At 52.9% G+C, this 18,671-nt stretch overlaps 4 non-coding genes across 4 annotated transcripts; 3 read left to right on the top strand and 1 right to left on the bottom strand.

The window, feature by feature from the left end:
* Nucleotides 1-3,127: 3,127 nt before the first annotated feature.
* TRNAL-UAA (transfer RNA leucine (anticodon UAA)) lies at nt 3,128-3,210 on the top strand. The gene has a single exon. It is a non-coding gene; the product is annotated as a tRNA-Leu (tRNA).
* A 3,565-nt stretch (nt 3,211-6,775) lies between these two features.
* On the bottom strand, nt 6,776-6,857 carry TRNAS-UGA (transfer RNA serine (anticodon UGA)). The gene has a single exon. It is a non-coding gene; the product is annotated as a tRNA-Ser (tRNA).
* Nucleotides 6,858-9,924: 3,067 nt separating this feature from the next.
* On the top strand, nt 9,925-9,998 carry TRNAI-AAU (transfer RNA isoleucine (anticodon AAU)). The gene has a single exon. It is a non-coding gene; the product is annotated as a tRNA-Ile (tRNA).
* Nucleotides 9,999-11,943: 1,945 nt separating this feature from the next.
* On the top strand, nt 11,944-12,017 carry TRNAT-CGU (transfer RNA threonine (anticodon CGU)). The gene has a single exon. It is a non-coding gene; the product is annotated as a tRNA-Thr (tRNA).
* Nucleotides 12,018-18,671: the final 6,654 nt, after the last annotated feature.

Here is an 18,671-nt window from a genome sequence, read left to right as displayed (position 1 = left end):
CTCAGACCTGAACAGCCAGGACTCCTCTCCATGACCGGTGAAATGGTTTGCTGAGTGAATTCTGTGGGTCAGGTGACGTCAGGCCTGGACACTGAGATTATTTATGAGTTTCCCTGGCCTGCTGTTACTTAGAGCTGTGCTGGCCGAGTGGTTGAGGCATTGGCCTTAAGTTCCAATAGTGTTTTCCTGTGCAGGTTCAAATCCTGGTCACAGCAGCGCCTGTATTTTGGCCACACCCCTTCCTAGGGCAACATGGAACCCAGACCCTGAGAAGAACATGCCTGTCCCATCAGAAGGGACACCTGCAGAAGGCAACAGAGGCTACAAAAGCAGGAGAGAACATGGATTGTGGGGTCCTGCCTAACAATAGGAAAACCAGTCTGGCTTTCAGCAGAGCCACCTCCCCATGGACACAGCCAGGGAACCGAGCGCCTCCAGTGGCCCCTCCGCCTCCCCAAAAGCCAGCCCTGGTTGGGGAGAAAGATGCTGGGCCCAGCAGCCTCCCTTCATCTGGCAGAGGCAGAAGTGATGGAGACAGGCCAGGGGTGTGTGGGCTGCAAAAGCCTCTTGATCCCTTCTCAACTCCTAACAGTGCAAACTTTGGGGAGTGTAGCTCAGTGATGGACTACAAATTATATGAGCGTTACTTCAAATCCAACTGACCATTCAATGGAAACATTTCTCTCTCCAATTCCATTACATTCTAGGTTTCTATTTTTTGGATTCTATAAATGAATACGAACCCTTACTGCTGTCCTGTGCCAACGCACATAAACCAGGCAAACCCGTCCCTCGGCTGGAGCCAGCTCAAACCCGCTGTGTGTCTGGTTTCTGTTTCCATCCGTTCAACAAGGGTGGGATTTGGAAGCCCAATGGCAGGTCCTTGGTCTCCACGGGCTGTGCTGTGCAGAAGAACAAGAACCACACCCAGCTGGGGAGGAACGGCCTAGTGTGTATTGCAATTGGTGGAGGAGTTGCCCAAATCTACCGGAGATGGGCAGGAGCCTGTTACAAACACACACTAAACACCGTTATCAGACTGCCTGGTGCACATTCCTACCTTCCTTTGTGCACACAACATACCTGGGGCTCTAATTACTGGCCACCTGCCTTTCACACAGATCATTGATCCTTGTGACTTTCAGGTACGTTCATACGGCAGCTGTTTAAACATAATGTGCTTCTATTGCATGATCAGCACCAGAATCTCTGGCTATGGCTACCCTATGAATTTTCTCAGCAAAAAAGGTGCTAACGAGGGTCTAATTTCCATGAGTCATGATCTTATTTGCATATTTTCTGGCAAACTGATTTTGTGCTGGAGTTGCTGTGCAAAAACAAGCAGTGTGGAAGTTTTCTTTTTGTGCAAATCCCCCATTTTCTGCAAGATCAGGATACCTCTTTTGGGAGGGCATAAGAATCTTGTGAAAAATGGGGGCTTTGTGCAAAAAAAATGTTCTCACGGCTTGTTTTTGCACAACAATCCCATTGGCAGAAAATCTACAAATGAGATCATGACTCGTGCAATTGAGTCCCTCATTAACATATTTTTTTAAGGAGAAAACTTCTAGTGTAGATGTAGCCTCTGTGAGTCACCAGCAGTGGGGCTGTTAGTGTCGGCATCTAACTAATTGCATCATTAGGCCATGTCTTCACTCAGGTGGAGATCGCTGCTGCAATCCATCTCCCAGAGCTTGATTTAGCAAGTCTAGCTAAGCCTCACTAAATCAAACCCCTAGGGCACCTCCTAAGGCCGGGCCTGCAGCCAGGGGGAGGGAGAAGAATCTCTCCTTTCAGCTGGAGTTGAATCAGCAACCTAAGGGCACTTGCCAAGCACCTGCTACAGGCCTCTGCTCTGCCAGCTGAGCTATGGAAGGTGCATGGGGCAGGCTGATTTGCCTATGTTGGCCCTCCCATGAGTGCCAGGGCAAGAGCCCCCGGAAGGGGCCGGCCTCCCAGGGAGGGGCAGAGGAACCTAGCAGCACAGGGGTGTCACAGGCGCTTCACCCGCAGAAGGACCCTTGAGTGATCCAGGCAGAAACACCGCGTCTCGCTCCCTGCAGCTCCCCTTGCTGCCCTGGCAGGCGCTGCCCCTTCTCCCACCGGCCTGGGCCTGGCCTCCCTCCCCCGCCCAGCACCACAGAAACCCCCTTGATGTGAGCCTGGGCAAGCCAGAGGCCTCAGGCCTGTCCCCTCTGAGGGGCTTGTGCCTTGGCCTCCTCTGCCCTTGGTGCCGGCTCTCCCGGCTGCCCCGAGTGCTGCTGGCCAAAGGAGGCAGCAAGGCAGGAGAGGGGGAAGGAACAAGTCCCGCTGAGGCCGACAGCTCGGGCTTAAGCCTCAAGCCCCAGCAGCCTGGCTGGGAAAGGGGAGACACAGGGCAGGGCTTGTACAGAAGGAGAGGAGGGAGATACAAAGGCAGCTCCCTCACCCCATCGGGCGGGGAGGGGGAAGGGCAGAGGTGACTGGTGGGAGCACTTGGGGGCACCAACTCCTCTGCCCCCAACAGAATTTCTCAAGTTTATAACCAGGGTGTCCCAAATGCCCCGTCTCAGTGGGTGCCTCTCCCTGCACCCCTCCCTCTGCAGACACCAGTCCCCCGGGGGGAGGAGCTGCCCCCTCTAGCAGCCTGAGGGGAATTTCTTCCATGATTTTTTTTAAGTGTAGATATCTGCAAACACTGATCTGTTAGGGACTGGCAACAGTTTATTTCCATATTTGCATATTTGTTATTTGCATAATGTATATGCAGATATGTAAATATAATGTTATTGGTCTGGCACACGTTTGTGAATGGGTTTGCCTGTCAATGGTAGATAAACACAAAGGCTGGAAACACTGGCCTGATCCCTGGGGGCTGGCCGAATGCAAGGCAGGGAAAACACTGGGTGAATGTGGGGGGGTATTTTCCCCCCCAGGCCTTTGTCCCTTGGAATCCCTGGGGACGTTGGGTTTTCTCTTGTTTAGTTTCCCTTTTCCCTGCTTCCCTCCTCACTGGGCGGGAAGGGGCGGCTCTCTCACCCTCACGGTGGGAAGCCCTGGCACAGAGATGGGATGGGCAGATGCTCTGAGAGCGAGTCCCTAGGCTGTTTGGAAAGAGAACTTTCACCCTTCCGCTTTTCCCAGCATTACCAGGGTAGCTGAGTGGTTAAGGTGTTGGATTTAAGATTCAATAAATGTTTGTTTGCGTGGGTTCAAACCCCACTCCTGGTAGTTCCCTGCTTTGGAGAGACATTGATCTGGAGGGTACTTTGCCCTGCTATGAGGGCAGGGGACTGGAATTCACCTGTGAAGGTCCCTGCTAGTTCTAGTGCTCTGTGATTAGAGTTTCAGTTCTGACTGGCTGAGCAGGAGCCAGTAATCAGGAGAAGAAGCAGGACTTAAGTCCCAGCAAATGAACCAGTCCACTGCTTGGGGAATTGTTCTGCTTCTTGCCAGTGGCTGTCTCTGAGCAGCTCCTGAGTCTCTCTGTGTTTTTGTGCTTCTGAGCCATCCCTAGGCTGGGCTGTAGTTCCTTTGAGATACTTTATTCTAATCTGTCAGGGTGTGAAACTCCAGACTGAGGGAGAGTTTCAGAGTCAGGGCATAGGGGTCCTGTGTCCAGCGCTGCCCCAGGCTGGCTGTGTGAGGTCAGACAAGGCCCTTAGCCTTTGTCCCTCCTTCTGTCCCCCTCCTGCCTGTCCCATGGTGGGGGGAGCTGTGTGAGGGTGTTGCTAGCAGCACTGAGTACTAGGAGGTGTCCTGTCACCTGGGCTCCCTAGGGCTGCCAAATGGTTTCTACAAAAATACCGGACACACTTGACATGACACCACAATCGACATTATTGTTATTGTTATTTAGAAAATACCGGTCATTTCTATTTCTATTTTCTCAGTTTGTTTCCTGAACAGAAAGCTAAAATCCTGGACTGTCTGGTTCAAAACTGAACACCTGGCAACCCAGCTCCATGTCAGCAGGGAAACACAGTCGAACAGCTCCCCGCATATGCTGGCCCAGCCTTGTGTCTGCTGGTGGGGCTGCCTCCCCCCATCAGTGGGGTCTCCTGCCCCTGACTTGCTGCAGCAACTGCCAGTCTGCCCGCACCCAGGCCTGGCGGCCATGTCCTGCTGTTTCTTCCTGAAACTGCAGTTCCTGGGGCTCCTCTAAGTCAGTGGTAACAAACTGCCAGTCTGCAGACCAGCAAGGGGCCAGGAACCCCTGCCTGCCGGGCAGAGGTGAAAAATAACTAAGTAGAAATACTTGATCACACTGCTCAAGACCTTTTTTGGGTGTTTGTACTTTACTCAAGTCATTTATTTTTGTCACATTTTGACATTTAATCAAGTTGGTTTTTTTTAGACAATATTGTACTTTTTACTCCACTCCCATTTCCAGAAGCTCTGGGTTGCTCACGACTTGCATCGTTCTGATTTGCTAAAGCCCAGCTGCATGTGCAAGCACCAGGCATCCAAGAAACAGCCAATCCAAAAGCACAATGCCCCTGCCAAGGAAGAAGCCTTTTAATAAACTGCTCCAACACCTTGTCATTCAAACCCAGTATCCCTGCAGGCCCTGCCAGCCTGAGACCTGAGCGAGCAGGGCGGCTGCCCAGGGCTCCGTGCTGAGGGGGTGATATGAGCAGTCTCATGTGACCTTACCTGGGGCCAGGCAGCTAAACAGGAGGGAACCCAGCAGCTGGTGCTAGGGGGGACAGAGGCACTTATTTGTGTCGGGTGAGTCCTCTGCTCTGCTGGGAGCAGCAGCAGGGGGGAGGGTGCCGGGGGCAGGGGCTCCCCATTCTCCCTGGGACAGAGGCCCCTGTTGAAGCCTTGTGGGGGGAGGTGGGGCAGGCTGTGCTGGAACAGGTTGGGGGTGGGCGGCTGAGGGGGATGGGGATTGAAGAAGCGTCTGTGAGGGCACTTGGGCAGCCAGCTCGTCAGTGAGCAGCAGAGCACACGGGCCCGTCGCCCCACAGCCAAGCCCCCCAGCTGCTCTCCCAGGGCTGTGGCCGACCAGCCTGCACTGCTGCCAGCCCGGGATCAGCTCTGCCACGACCTGCCCAGCCGCCTCCCTGCCAGGGGCTGCAGACGTGTCTGCTGGGGTAGAGAGGAGGGTCGTGTCTGCCCAGCCAATGTGAGGGGTGAGCCTTTGGGACAGAGAATTTCTGTCCCATCTCCTTGCTTTTTGTCTCGCCCCAGTGGCCTAATGGACAAGGCACTGGCCTCTAGAGCCAGGAGTTGTGGGTTTCAGTCCCAGCTGGGGTTTAGAATTGTGAACTTCTGAGGGTTGATTGGAAGCCCTGGCTTGTTTTTTCCCCATGGGAACTGAGAGATGGTTCCCCAAGAAGTGCCACATCCCATAGGACAGCAGCTGTCTAGTCCCACCAGCTCCAGGAGTGACTCTGACAGAGCGAGGGGGCTGCAGCAGAGCAGGGTCTGTCTGGTGACAAGGCAGAGCCTGAGGAGGGGCAGCTCTGGCAGAGGCTCAGTAGGAGTAAGTGGGGAGCTACTTTGTCCTGGCCCTTTTATAAAGCCCTTGAGCATGGGGCTGGCATTGCGGGGAAGTTCCCTCAGTGATGGGATGGGGAGGGGGCTGGGCTAGGAAGGCGTCATTCTCCCTGCTCTGCTGACCTGGGCAAAGCAGCCTGCCCCAGGCACCTTCCATAGCTCAGCTGGCAGAGCAGAGGCCTGTAGCGGGTGCTCGGCAAGTGTCCTTAGGCTGCTGATTCAATTCCAGCTCAAAGGAGAAATTCTTTTCCTCCCCCTGGCTGCAGGCCCGGTCTTAGGACCAGGCGGCTGCCTTGGGTCTGTCCCTTTGGGGCCTGGTGCTACAATTGACAAAAAGGTTTTGGGTACCAGCTGCCAATCAAATGTCTTGGGCTGCGCAGGCCTTGAGTCATGGCAAGAGCTGGAGGGGAACGGTGAGCGGATGCACTTTGGAATGGGAAGGGGGTGTCTGGAGCCATAAAGTAGAACAGTTTGAGGGCTGCTTTCAGGGAAGGCACCATGGCTTGGTTGGCTAAAGCACCTGCCTTGTAAAGAGAAGATGCTGGTTTCAACTCCCAGTGTTGCCTTGTGGTGAGGCCAATGTGTTTCTTCTTTCCACCATATCCCAACACATATCTGGAGTTGGTTTTACCTTTTGTTGAGTTTGCTGGTGCCCTCACAGTGGAAGTAGGATGGCAGCAAAGAGCAGGAGCAGTGTGTACTGGTGCAGGTGCCCTCTGGGTTTGATTTAGAGAGTCTTATCTAGACTTGCTAAATCAAACTCTGGGAGATGGATTGCAGCAGAAATCTCCACTTGAGTAAAGACATGGCCTAATGGTGCAATTAGTTAGATGCTGACAATGGCCGCCCTGAGCCATTCTAGTGTTCCGGGCATGTGGCACTGCCCCCGGGCTCACGGTGCATGTGCGGCTCCACCCTGGGTGCACAGTGCATATACAGCCCCTCCCCCTCCATGCATGGAGCTTGTGGTAGCAGGATGCTCTTGTGCTGCCCAGCCTGGCCCTGCCACCACCACTGGCGTGCAACCCAGGGTCCTCTGGGGCAGGCCATGCAGAGCCCCACAGCTGCATTGTGAAGGGCACTGCTGACAGGTGCTGTGGAGGTTAATGCAGCTTCAGTCCCAGGGCAGCTGCTGTAGTCTGCCAGGAGCAAGGCACGCAGTGCCTGCTGGCAGCTGCCCCACTAGCTCACCCCTTAATCCAGTCCTGATGACAACAGTAACAGCCCCACTGCTGGTAACTCACAGAGGCCCTTGCTGCCTGAGGAAGAGGTGTGGGCAAAACACAGGCCACACTGTGAGCAGGATTTGAACCTGCACAGGGAAACCCTATTGGATTTCAAGTCCAATGCCTTAACCACTCGGCCATCACAGCTGTGGGCATAGTAAAGCCAGGGAAACTGGTAAATAATCTCAGAGCACAGCCGTAATGTCACCTGCCACAGAGTTCACACAGCAAACCATTGCAACAGCTGTGCAGAGGAGTCCCGGCCGTTCTGCTCTTAGGCTGCCTTGGAAGTGAGTTCTGCTTCAAGGTCTTCCCTCCTCCTTCTTGATCTTCCTTTGCCTTTTCCTTCCTCTTCTCTTCTCCCCTTTTCTTCTTCTTGCTGGTCTCCTTCTTGGACCCCAGTTTATAAAGAGAAATTCAAGTATCGCTTAGTTCTACCTTAACCAATTATTTTAGTATAATTTCGCTATCCAGTCGGCTAAGATGGAGCGCTTCCAGCCTCTTGGAGAGCCATGTCACAGGCACAAGCCCCCAGAGACCCCTCTGGCCCTTCCAGGGATACATCGCAGGAGCAAGCAAGTGGCAGCAAGTGCTGGGCACTCTCATGGTAGGGGCCAGAGATAAAGCTGTGGTCCAAGGAGGAGTCTCTGCAGGCCCTGCAGTCCAGTTGGAGGAATGCAGATATTTATGGCCAAAGAAAGGCCACCTCCACCCACCCCAGACCAAGTTAGAGCCAAGGTCAAGGAATTGCAGCAGGGGTATGTGAGGACCCGTGAGCGCAGCTCCTGCACTGGAGAAGCACCCTAGCACTGTGCATACTGTGAGGAACTGGACCAAGTCCTGGGGATTGGGGAACCCTGTCTCCAGGGACAGTTGTGGAGTCTGGGATGGAGACACCTGGGCAGCAGCGGCCGCAGCTTCAGGACAACAAACCTGCTGACCAGCAGCTCCAGGATAAAGAGAAGGAGGATTCCAGGAATGTTGTGACCCTCCCCCTGGAACTGGTCCTCCAGATGAAGGAGGCCTCCCAAATGTCTTTGGGCAACCGGGAGGGAACATCAGGTGAGTGCTGTGAGGTTGCAACACACACAGGGCAGGCGGGAGCACAGGGGGTGATGCGCTATCATGACGTGTCATGCTGATTGTAGGTTGGGGGACACCACACATGTGTGACCCCATAGAGGGCCGTCCTCCCCCCACCATGTGTGCAAGGCACCACCTGCTCCTGCAGAATGTGCTGCCAACGGCTAATTTCCTAACACTGGATGCAAGCAAGCAAGTGTAATGGGGGTGTAGCTCAGTGGTCGAGTACCTATAGGCAAAGTGGTTCTTGGGTTCAACTCCAAGTGCCTGCTGAAAGGTTGGTCAACTTCATTGAAACCGTTGCATCAGATTCTGAATTTCTGCTGTGCAGAGATTTCTAAATTACTGCAAACCCCTAGGCTGTGTCTACACTGGGCTATTTATTCCAGAAAAGCAGCTACTTTTCTGGAATAACTTGCCAGCTGTCTACACTGGCCCCTTGAATTTCTGGAAAAGCACTGATGATCTACTGTAAAATTGTCAGTGTTTTTCCAGAAAAACTATGCTGCTCCCGTTCAGGCAAAAGTCCTTTTCCGGAAAAACTGTTCCGGAAAATGGCCAATGTAGACAGCAGAGTAGTCTTTTCCGCAAAAAAAGCCCCGATCGTGAAAATGACGATCGGGGCTTCTTTGCGGAAAAGCACGTCTACATTGGCCACGGACGCTTTTCCCGAAAAAGTGCTTTTCCGGAAAAGCATCCTGCCAATGTAGATGCGCTTTTTCCGGAAATACTTATAATGGAAAACTTTTCCATTTTAAGCATTTCCAGAAAAGGGTGCCAGTGTAGACGTAGCCTTAATGTGTTCCTGTGTCAATGCACATAAACCAGGCAAACCCATCTCAACTGAAACAAGTTCAAATCTGCTGTGTCTGGTTTCTATTCCCATCAGTTCAGCAAGGGTGTGATCTGAAGGTCCTTGGTCTACCTGGGCTGTGCTGTGCAGAAGAACAAGAATCACACCCAGTGGGGGAGGAATGGCCACAATCAATCTTCTGGAGTTTGATTTAGCAAGTCCAACTAAGACTCACTAAATCAAATTCAGAGGGTACCCCACGAGCTTCTAGGACTTCTGCTCTTTGTTCCCTTTGGGTTCCTGAAGTAGGGACACAGCCAGGCTCAACTGAAGGAAGCCAACTCTAGCTACGTAGGGTATGTTTACACTTGCACCCTCTTTCCAAGAAGGGATGCAAATGTAAAGATTGAAAACTGTAAATGAAGCCACCAGGGACACATACAATGGGCCTGCAGAAAAATGAAACAGCTGAGCACTTTGCAGAGAACAGGCCATAGCCCTGCTGGGAGAGGCTCCATCATGCATATTTTGTGCCAGGCCAGACTGCTGGGAGGAGGCTCTGGCCATGGACTTTCCTCTCCTCTCTGTTACCTCCTACACCTGGGACTGAAAGGGACGTGGGCTGCAGGCTGGTCCTGCCCAGCTGCCTTTCCCAGTGGGAGCAGAAAATGCTTATGGAAGGGCTCACACATTGTCCCCAATGCATTCACCTAGGGGGCCTGAATTCTTGCTGCCCCTGGGTTCACCCAAATGCCCCTTCTGGGGGGGCGGGCTCCCCAGCTCACACCCCTCCTGTCACACAAAGCTTGCCAACGGGGTTGATTTTCCTCCATCTCCCCTTGTTTGCTGCTGCACTAAAAGAAATCTTGAAACCAGCCCCGTCTCCTGTCACTGGAGAGATGGCCCTGTGCTGGGATATGAGACAGTATCCCAGTGATGCTCCTCACAGCCCAGGAGAAGAAGGGGGCTCTGGGTGGAAGGAACCCAAGTAAAGCAGGTCCCAGTGGGCATGAGCTGGGCACCAGCTTGGCCCAGTTGAGTGAGGGGAGGTTGGTCCCATGGTGTGAAGGGCAGCGCTCAGGACTCTGCTGCTGCTGGCAGGGAAGAAGCTGGGAGGCAAGGTGCTGGCAGCAAGAGATTCCGGCTGCCTCTTTGCCCTGGGTCTGCCGGCCGCCAGCCACCTTGACCAACCCTCAAACCAGCTGGACTAGCCAGCCCACGTCACAGTGAGTCACTAGTGGCCCTGTCAGAGAAGAGCCATTGGCAGCTGCAGAGACGTCTCTGCTGCTGCCTGAGGTGCCTTTCTTGAAAGGGCCACTGGTGAGCTGCTTTTTTGTAGGCCAGCTAGCTCAGTTGGTTAGAGTGTGGTGCTAATAACCCCAAGGTCATGGGTTCAAGCCCCATGCTGGCCACAGGGGTCTTTGGTTTGGTGACTTCCCTTCCTTTGGCTGCCTGCTAGGGACAGGGAAGCAGAAACAAGCAAAAATGTGAGCGAGCTTTGCAGGAAGTAGGGCAGAGATCTGGTAGGAGGAGGCTCCAGCCTGTACAGCTGCAGTGGCTAAAAGGGCCTGGGCCTGGCTTCCTGTCCCCAAAAGCAGGGGAACTGATGCCCAAATTCCTGCTGCTGCAGTGGCTACCTCAAGGCACCAGCTGGGGGGCAGGCTATGGGCAGGCTATGGGGAGACTCAATATGACCTGGAGGCCTGGAGCATGTGCGCCCTGCACAGAGGCTGCTGCTGGTGGCCTGCTTCAGTGGCCCAGCAGCTCAAGTTCCCCTGAACCAGCTTCTCCCCCTGGAGCCACCCCCCAGCGCTACTGAGGCCCCTGACATGAGGCAGTGGGACCAGGACTTTGTCCAAGGATGGTTGTGGAGTTTGTGAGGGAGACACCTGGGCAGCAGCAGCTGCAGCTTCAGGATGACAACGCTGATGACCTGTAGCTCCAGGATGAGGAGGAGGATTCTAGCAGTGTTGTAACCCTGCCTTAGAGCCAGTTCCTGGTCTTCCCGCTTCAGCATGACAATCTGCTCCTACAGGCACCACCTGCTCATGCAGGCAGTGCTGCCAGGTGGTAAGTTCCCAACACTGGGCTGAACCGTACAACCACTGTCGGGTGTAACTCAGTGGTAGTGTTTGAGTGCCGATTGTAGAGGTCCTTGGTTCAATCTAAAGTGCCCCCTTAAAAAGTTGATTATCCTAAGTGAAACGTTTGCACCTCCAGGGGGGTCAATCATGGATTTCTATTGAACAGGGATTCTTAAAATGTCAGCAAACCCCTCATGTGTTCTTGTGCCAATGCATGTAAACCAGGCAGACGGGTCCCTCAACTGAAACCAGCTCAAACCTGCTGGGTGTCTGGTTTCTATTCCCATCAACTGAGCAAGGCTGAGATCTGAACGCCCATTGGCTGTTCTGTACAGAAGAACAAGAACCACATCCAGCTGGAGAGGAATTGCCGTGATCAATCTTCTGGAACTTGATTCAGTGAGTCAAACTAAGACTCACTAAATCAAATCTAGAGGGCAGCCCACCAGCATCCTGCACTTCTGCTCTTTGCTCCCTTTGGCTTCCTGCTGTGGGGACAAGGCAAAGTTCAACTGAAGGAAGACGACTCCAGGTACAGATGGAGGGATGGTAGGAAAAGCAGACACATTGGTCAGGCACCGCTGGTTTCATGCACACTCAGCCTCACCTACAGCTGGGAGGCAGTTTGCAGTGAGCTGAAAAGAAACTGGCTAACAGAACCAAGGCTCAGGATATTTCTGGGTCCAGATGTGCAAACAGCTGGCAGTCAACCTTGTTGCCCTTGTTAGGGGTATGACCAAAACACAGGCCTCAGTGTGAGCAAGATTCAACCCTGCACTGGGAAAAACTTTTGGATTTTTAAGCCAACTCCTTAACCACTTGGCCATCATTACTATAAGAGACCGTTCTCCTGTACTTATATGTGAACAAAAAATTTGTGACTTGCTCGTTGGCCAATTCGGATTGCTATAGGACAAAGGAATTCCCTCTTAATTCTGTGCCCTCAGGAAGGGACCGACCCAAGGAGGCCGAGCCACCACCTGGGGTCTCCAACCCAAACTGTGAGACCCAAGGGCTTACAATCCAGATGATCCGTGTTTGCTGCACTTTTCCCTCCCCCCAGCAACACTAAATCTCAAGGCCAACTCCACAGTCCCAGCGGCTGGGGGAGATGTGCATGTTAGAGCCTCTGCCCACTGAGCTGTAGCCTTCTGTGCCCAGGGAGCCAGACACCACCAGGGCTGGAGGGAAATGGGGAATGGCTGTACTTTGGGAGTCAAAGGTGTTGTCTGGGACCATAAAATAGAACAGTTTCACCAAACTTTCCAAGGAGGGCACCATGGCTTAGCTGGCTAAAGCACCTGTCTTGTAAACAGGAAATCCTGGGTTCAACTCCCAGTGGTACCTTGCTGTGGCCTTTGCTCACATTTTCCTATGTCCTTCTGGGACATAGAAGAGGCCTCCCCTGGCCACCCATGGAACTGCTGGTTCAGGAAAAGGCTGATTGGGGAGGTTCGTTAGGGAGAAGGAAACCAGAAACCTGGAGCGGGTGCAGAGATGACTAGTACTGGCCAGGCAGGGCTCTGACTCCCATTGTAAGTCCCTGGGTACCACACATGGGCCAGTGAGTCCTGCTCCATGGTCGTCCCAGTGCTCTGAGTGCGAGAGACGTGCCTGTAACTCCCTGCTGGGAGCATGGGCCCTTCCCTGCCTGGTGGGGGAGGGGACAAACACAGGCCGGTTAACAGGGGCTCTGACACTCCAGCAGCGGGGTCGTCCAGCCCGTCAGACGGATTCAGACCCGGCCGGTCGGAGCCTCCTGCACTCGCGAAGGGGGATTCTGCACTTGCTGCCTTGGGAGCCAGGGTCACATTGCAGAGCTCCCCCAGGGCCGTCCCACAGTGCCGCCAGCCCAGCCCCAGCCACTCTCCCTGCCCTCAGCAACGTGGCTGCGTTTTATCCTTCCCCTTCAGTGACAACTGCCCATTCCCCGCCAGCCCCAGATCCTGTGGGACCCGCTCCCTTCCCCATGAGCAGTGAGCACCAGTGCGGCTCCCTGCTGAGGCTGCGGCTGTGGGAACAAGCCCCTGACTTTGTGAGGGAGACGAGATGTCAACGTGTTGAGTTTCATCCATGGCTAGTGTGGGGTGACCCACACTTTGGGGGCAGCTGGAGGTGCCTCCTGAGAGTTGGTTTTCAGAGGGGTGTGATCAGCCCCCCCTGTGTTTCTGGCTCCTTCCAACGGCTTGAATCTGGCACCTAAAAATTGAGGAATGTGCATTTGGAAGAGGGAATTTCTGTCTCTGTTATCTTTAGTGTGCCCCAGTAGCTTAATGGACAAAGCAATGGTTTCTTAAACCAGGGATTGTGGATTCAAGTCCCATCTGGGTTGACAGTTGTGATGTTTCCTGGTAGGTGTAGAGTCTCTTTGGCTTCCTCTTTGCCATGTTACCTGTGAGATGTTTCAACACTGGGCAAGTGTCCCCTGGAACTGCCATTTCCCCCAGACAGGACCCCTCAGGAGCAGACAGTGACACTGGTGTTAGGCGCAGACAGGAGGAGAGTGTTTCCTAAAAGCTGAGCTGTGCAAAGTGAGGTCACTTGCAGAGATGCAGGCACTGGCGTCTCTGTATGCGCCTTGGCACCTGTTACCCATCGGTACCTGCCACCTCTCAGCCCCTGCCAGCACCCAGACAGAAGGCCAGTGCACATGGAGCCAGCGACCGTTGCGAGGGAGGCAGCTGCAGCACAATTCCAGGCCTGGGGCACGTTGAACAATTGTTTGAACTATTTTTAAAACAAAAAATATGAAAAACTTCAGGCTCCGTCTACACGGCAGGCTTCTTGCCCAAGAACTATTTTGGGCAAGAGTTCTTGTGCAAGAGCAAGTCCACATGGCTGTGTGCTTTAGCCCTAAAAGCAAGGCAGGATAGCTCAGTTGTTTGAATGTTACTTTGCTAAGCCCAGGGTTATGAGTTTAATCCTTGAAGTAACCATTTAGGTATCTGGGTCATATCTGTCAAGGATGGTTCTTGGAGCTTCCATTAGCGCAAGGACAGAACTACCTGACCTCTCAAGGCTCCTTCCAGCTCTATGAGATGGTATATCTCCTTATAAAGAGAATTGTGGACACTCTCTTGTGTAAGAAAGCTCTAGCCATAGGGGTTTCTGGCACAAGAAATCCCTCTTGCCTGTGCACACTGCCTTCTTGTGCAAGAGGGCTTATTCGTTATGGGGAGAGGAATAACTCTTGTGCAAGAAGCCCTCTTTTCTAATGGTTTACTATATATTTTCTTGTGCAAGAATGCACATGCAGGGTAAACACTCCACTAGTTTTTGCACAAGAGCGGCCATTTTGTGCAAAAAGCTTGCAGTGTGAAAAACCTCACACCAACAAGCGCACCCCAGGAGGTCCCATTGAGATTTGAACTCACATTGCAGGTTTCTAAGTCCTGAATAGTGATTCCAAAATAGCTTATTTCGAACTAGCACGTCTACACTGCAAGGAAACCTCAGAATAGTCCGAGGCAGGCTCCCCAGTGTGGATGAGCTGTCTCAATTTAGAGCCCTGGGAGGAATAACTCAGAATGGCCCCGGGGAGGGGCTAGTTCAAACTAGCAGCAGTGGCGCAGCTACACGGGCCTTATTTTGAAATAGCTAATTTGGAACAGGTGTTATTCTTCTTAGAATGAGGTTTGCAGAAGTCGGAATAAGCCGTCTGTTACTTCAGAATTATTTCAAAATAACGGAATTGCTGTGTAGACTCTTGCATTGTTATTGTGGAATAACGGCCATTGTTCCAAAAGAACTTTTGTGTGTGGACAGAACATGCGCAGCCCAAGAAATGTGATTGGCAGCTCCTCCCCACAATCCTTTTGTCAATTAAAGTGCAGGTCTCTGAAGACAGGGACCCAAGGTAACCACCTTGACTGCTTTCTGCTAAGGCCATGTTGGAGGGAAAAGAATGGTTCCTTCAAACCGGAGTTGAACCAGCAACCTAAGGATAACTTGCCAAACACACACTACAGTCCTCCGCTCTGCCAGCTGAGCTATTGAAGGGTGCATGAACAACCCTAATTTATCCAGGTTGTTCCTTTTGCAAGTCTCAGGGCAACTTCTCCCCCACGTAGATGGCATTGTTGGTGAGGGGCAGAGGAGCACAGGGGCTGTCACAGGTACTTCAAATGCAGACAGACCCCCTGAGTGAAACCTGAGCTAGATCCATCCATGTCTCAGCAAAAGGAAGAACGCTGGGTTCTTCTCACGTGTCTTCTTTGTTCCAGAGTCTCTAGGGGTGTGGCACCGAAATCTTTTGTGCTGGCCGTAATGTTTTCCTTTATTTAAAATGAAGTTTGATCAACTAACATGAGACAGTTCAAACGCTGAATCATTTAATGATTTAAATTAAACTGTTCTCCCCAGCTGCAGCCCTAGCAAAATGGCTGGGGTGTGATTATGTCATTAGTGGCGAGTGTCCATTAGTAACCAAGAGTCCATGGAAAGGTTTGGGGAGGGCAGGGGCTCAGCAAAGGGGTGGGGTGTTGGGGAAGGGACGGGATAGATCCTGGCTTGCCCTGACATTTAAAAGGTGACCTTGGGGGCATGTGGCCCCCTGAGCAGCCTCTGATGTTCCCTGTGTGAGCCCCAGAACCAGCCCTGAGTGACGGGGGCAGAAGGGGAGCAGCTCACACATGCCAAAGGGCTGGCTGGGGGCAAGACATGAGCCTGCAAGGCAGCAGTGACATCACAAGGAACTTTTACATGACCTCAGCTCATTGGCTGGGAGGCAGTGACCTCACAGAGGGTCCATGGCAACAGCCAGGTGTGACAGGCTGCAGGAATGTCAGAGACCCCCATGGCCTGGCTGCCTGGAATCTCCTTTGTGAGGTTTCCCCTTGAGGGCAGAAGGGATTGAGGGTCCCAGCTGGGAGTGTCTCTGTGGAGATTTCCCCTTTCCCCAGGCTGCAGTGGGAGGGGCTGGGGCAGGCAGGGTTATAGGAGGAGCTGGTACTGAACTGAAGAGAGATCTGGGAGAAGCAAGAGGAAGGGCTGCAAACATCCAATGAGGATGGGATTTGAACCCACGCCTGCAGAGCACAAGGGATTAACAGTCCATCCCCTTAACCACTGGGCCACCTCATTTAAATTGTGTGGACTTCTTTCAACCTACCCCAAGCCAGCACTACCAGGAACCATTGTGCCACTTGCTGGCTGGCCGGGGACACCCAGGGCTGGAAGGTTTTGGCTTTTCACAATGTTCCCTGGGCTGTTCTACAAAGCTCAGTGCTGATAAGAAACCCAAACAACCCCTGGCTACATCTACCCTGCAGACTTCTTGCTCAAGAACTGTGTTGTGCAAGAGTTCTTGTGCAAAACGTCTTGTGCAAGAGCACGTCCATACTGCCATGTGCTTTTGGGCAAGAATGTCCGAGGCAGTGTTCACGCTCTCTTGTGCAAGAAAGCTCTGATGGCCATTTTAGCCATAGGCTTTCTTGCACACAAAAAAACTGTTGCCCATTCATACTACCTTCTTGTGCAAGAGCTCTTGCACAAGAGGGTTTATTCCTCATGGGGAGAGGAATAACTCTTTCCCAAGAAGCCCACTTTTCCTACGTTTTGCTGTAAATTTAGTTGCTCAAGAACGTGCATGCAGTGTAGATGCTTGTCAAGTTTTTGCGCAAGAACGGCAATTCTTGAGCAAGATGCCTGCAGTGTAGATGTAGCCCCTGGGTGCCCAGAGACGGGCTGTCTAGTCACAGTCTGGCTCGGTGCGCACTCTGCAATGGGAAGATGTCCACGGAGCAGGCAGATGGCAGCAGCACACAGTTCTGGTGGGCCCAGCATCCAGAGGAGCGTTTCCAATATGAGTGTTTACTGACAGTGTCTGTCTCTCGTCTGATTTCACAGTGAGCTTCCCTCACATCCCCCTGCCGCAATTCCTTGACCTTGGCTCTGACTTGGTCTAGGATGTGGGGGTAGGAGGGAGGTGGCCTTTCTTTGTAAGACCATTGGCCATTTGGCATAAATGTCCACATTACTCCACATGGACTGCAGGGCCTGCAGAGACTCCTCCTTGGAACACAGCTGTGGCCCAGACCATGACAGTGCCTGGCGTTTGCTGCCCCTTGCTTGATTTGATTCCCAGCCAATGCAAGGTGGGAAGGGAACAGGCAGCCTCCTGGGGGAGAACTTATTTAACCCTGAACAACAGGCACAAGTGGGTCCCACAGCCAAGGGCTCCCTCTCACCACTTTTCGTGAGGAGCAGCTCAAACACCCTGTAGTGTGTATTCTCAGATTGCCCCTGTCCCACCTGGCTGTTGTCTTGGACCCTCTGTGAGGTCACTGCCTCCTAACCAATGAGCTGAGGTGCTGCACACGGTGCTTATGATGTCACTGCTGCCTTGCAGGGCTCATGTCCTGCTCCTGGCCAACCCTTTGGCATGTCTGAGCTGCTCCCCCTGTATCACCCCCACTCCCTCAGGGTACGTCTACACTACAGAAGTAAACAGGGTCTCAAACACTGCTTCCAATACAGCCAGCTGAAAGGGGAGAGCAGTCCTAGGTGTGGGCACACTCCTTCAGTTGTTTAGCCCTGCAAGATACTCAACTGTTGATTTGTAAATACAGCTCATGCTGGGCTGGGAAAGGAATCCGGGCTGTGGCTATGTAAATCCAGTTCAGCCAGTGCTATAGGCCTTATAGAGGATTGGTTGTGAGAATGGAATGTGGAGTATTGTAACTAATTTGGCTGTGGTGGGGTCACAAACCATTGTATCTCTAACTGTAGGAATTGTAAAATATGACACCAGTGCTTGCAGGAGAGACACTGTCATTGAAAAAAGTCTGGGATGGGCGAGCCTTCCCCTTCCAGACTCAAGTGGAGTGGACTCTGGGTGTGGGGGGAAGGAGCGTGAACCAGCAGGCCACATGTCCTCCAGCCATGAGCTATGAGACGGGTTCATTCTGTCTCTCCCTCCCCCACTACCCATTCTAAGGATAGACCTAAAACAGACTCCTTAAGGAATCTCTTTGTTATTTTGAAATAGTATTCCAGTGGGGGCTGGAATCTTTTGTCTAGCCTAGGTGGGGGGCCAAGAGCTGAAATCACCAAGGAAACTGACAAAGAGAAGAAATCACTGGGTTTATCCCAGAGCCAGACCGATCCCGATCATAGAAGCAGCAGCTGGCAGGAGGAAGCAGCCAGCAGGGTGAACGGTAGGGGCAAGAGCAGGTAGTTGGTGGGTGGCCAGTAGGAACAGTGGCAGGTGGCCAGCAGGGTAGCTGGTGGGAGTAGCTGGCGGCAAGCCAGTAGGAGCAGTGGCGGGTGGCCAGCGGAGTGGGTGAGATGCCTCCTATGCCCACTCCCTCCAAGAGTGGGAGGTGAACTCTGAAAATCACGCCTGAGCTCTTATCTGCCCTGAGCAAGGGCAGCAACTGTGAGTGAGGTACAGAGAAAGTTTGGGCATGTGAATGGGACACGTACATTGCTGGACTTACATTACTGGCAAAGGACATTGCTCAAGCCACTTGAGCCGAGACTTATTTGTGGGTTGGTTCTGAACCCTGCTTGTGGTATTTTCCCAGGCGAATGCCACGTTACTTCTTACCCTCTTTCATTAAAAATTTCTTTTCTACATTCAGACTCTGTGCTGGCAAGTGGGGAAGCATCGCTTCCCCGAGGTGCCCGGGTGGGGGGATGGATTTCCCAGGCTGCTGGGTGGGGGCTCAAGCCAGTTTTGTGTGAGATGAATGAAGAGAAACCCCTAGACATCGAACCCAGCCCTGGCTGCTGCCAGCACTACCTGGCAGAAGAGATACACTAGCAGGGGGAGTGACCAAAGCACAGGCCTCGCTATGAGCAGGCTTAGAACTTTTTCAGGGAAACCCTATTGGATTTCTAATCCAACACCTTAACCACTCGGCCATCACAGATGTGAAGACAGCAAAGCCCCAGGGCCAGGGGAACTGGCAGATAATCCCAATGCCCAGGCGTGATGTCACCAGCCACACAAAATTCACACAGCAAACAGGGCTCTTAGAACAGGCGAAGTTTGGGGGC

Source organism: Pelodiscus sinensis, chromosome 28 (genome assembly GCF_052426305.1).
Source record: "Pelodiscus sinensis isolate ZL-2025 chromosome 28, ASM5242630v1, whole genome shotgun sequence".
Lineage (NCBI taxonomy): Eukaryota > Metazoa > Chordata > Testudines > Trionychidae > Pelodiscus > Pelodiscus sinensis.
The sequence above is the reverse complement of the archived record's forward strand: the minus strand, read 5'-3'. Positions and strand labels throughout refer to the sequence as shown.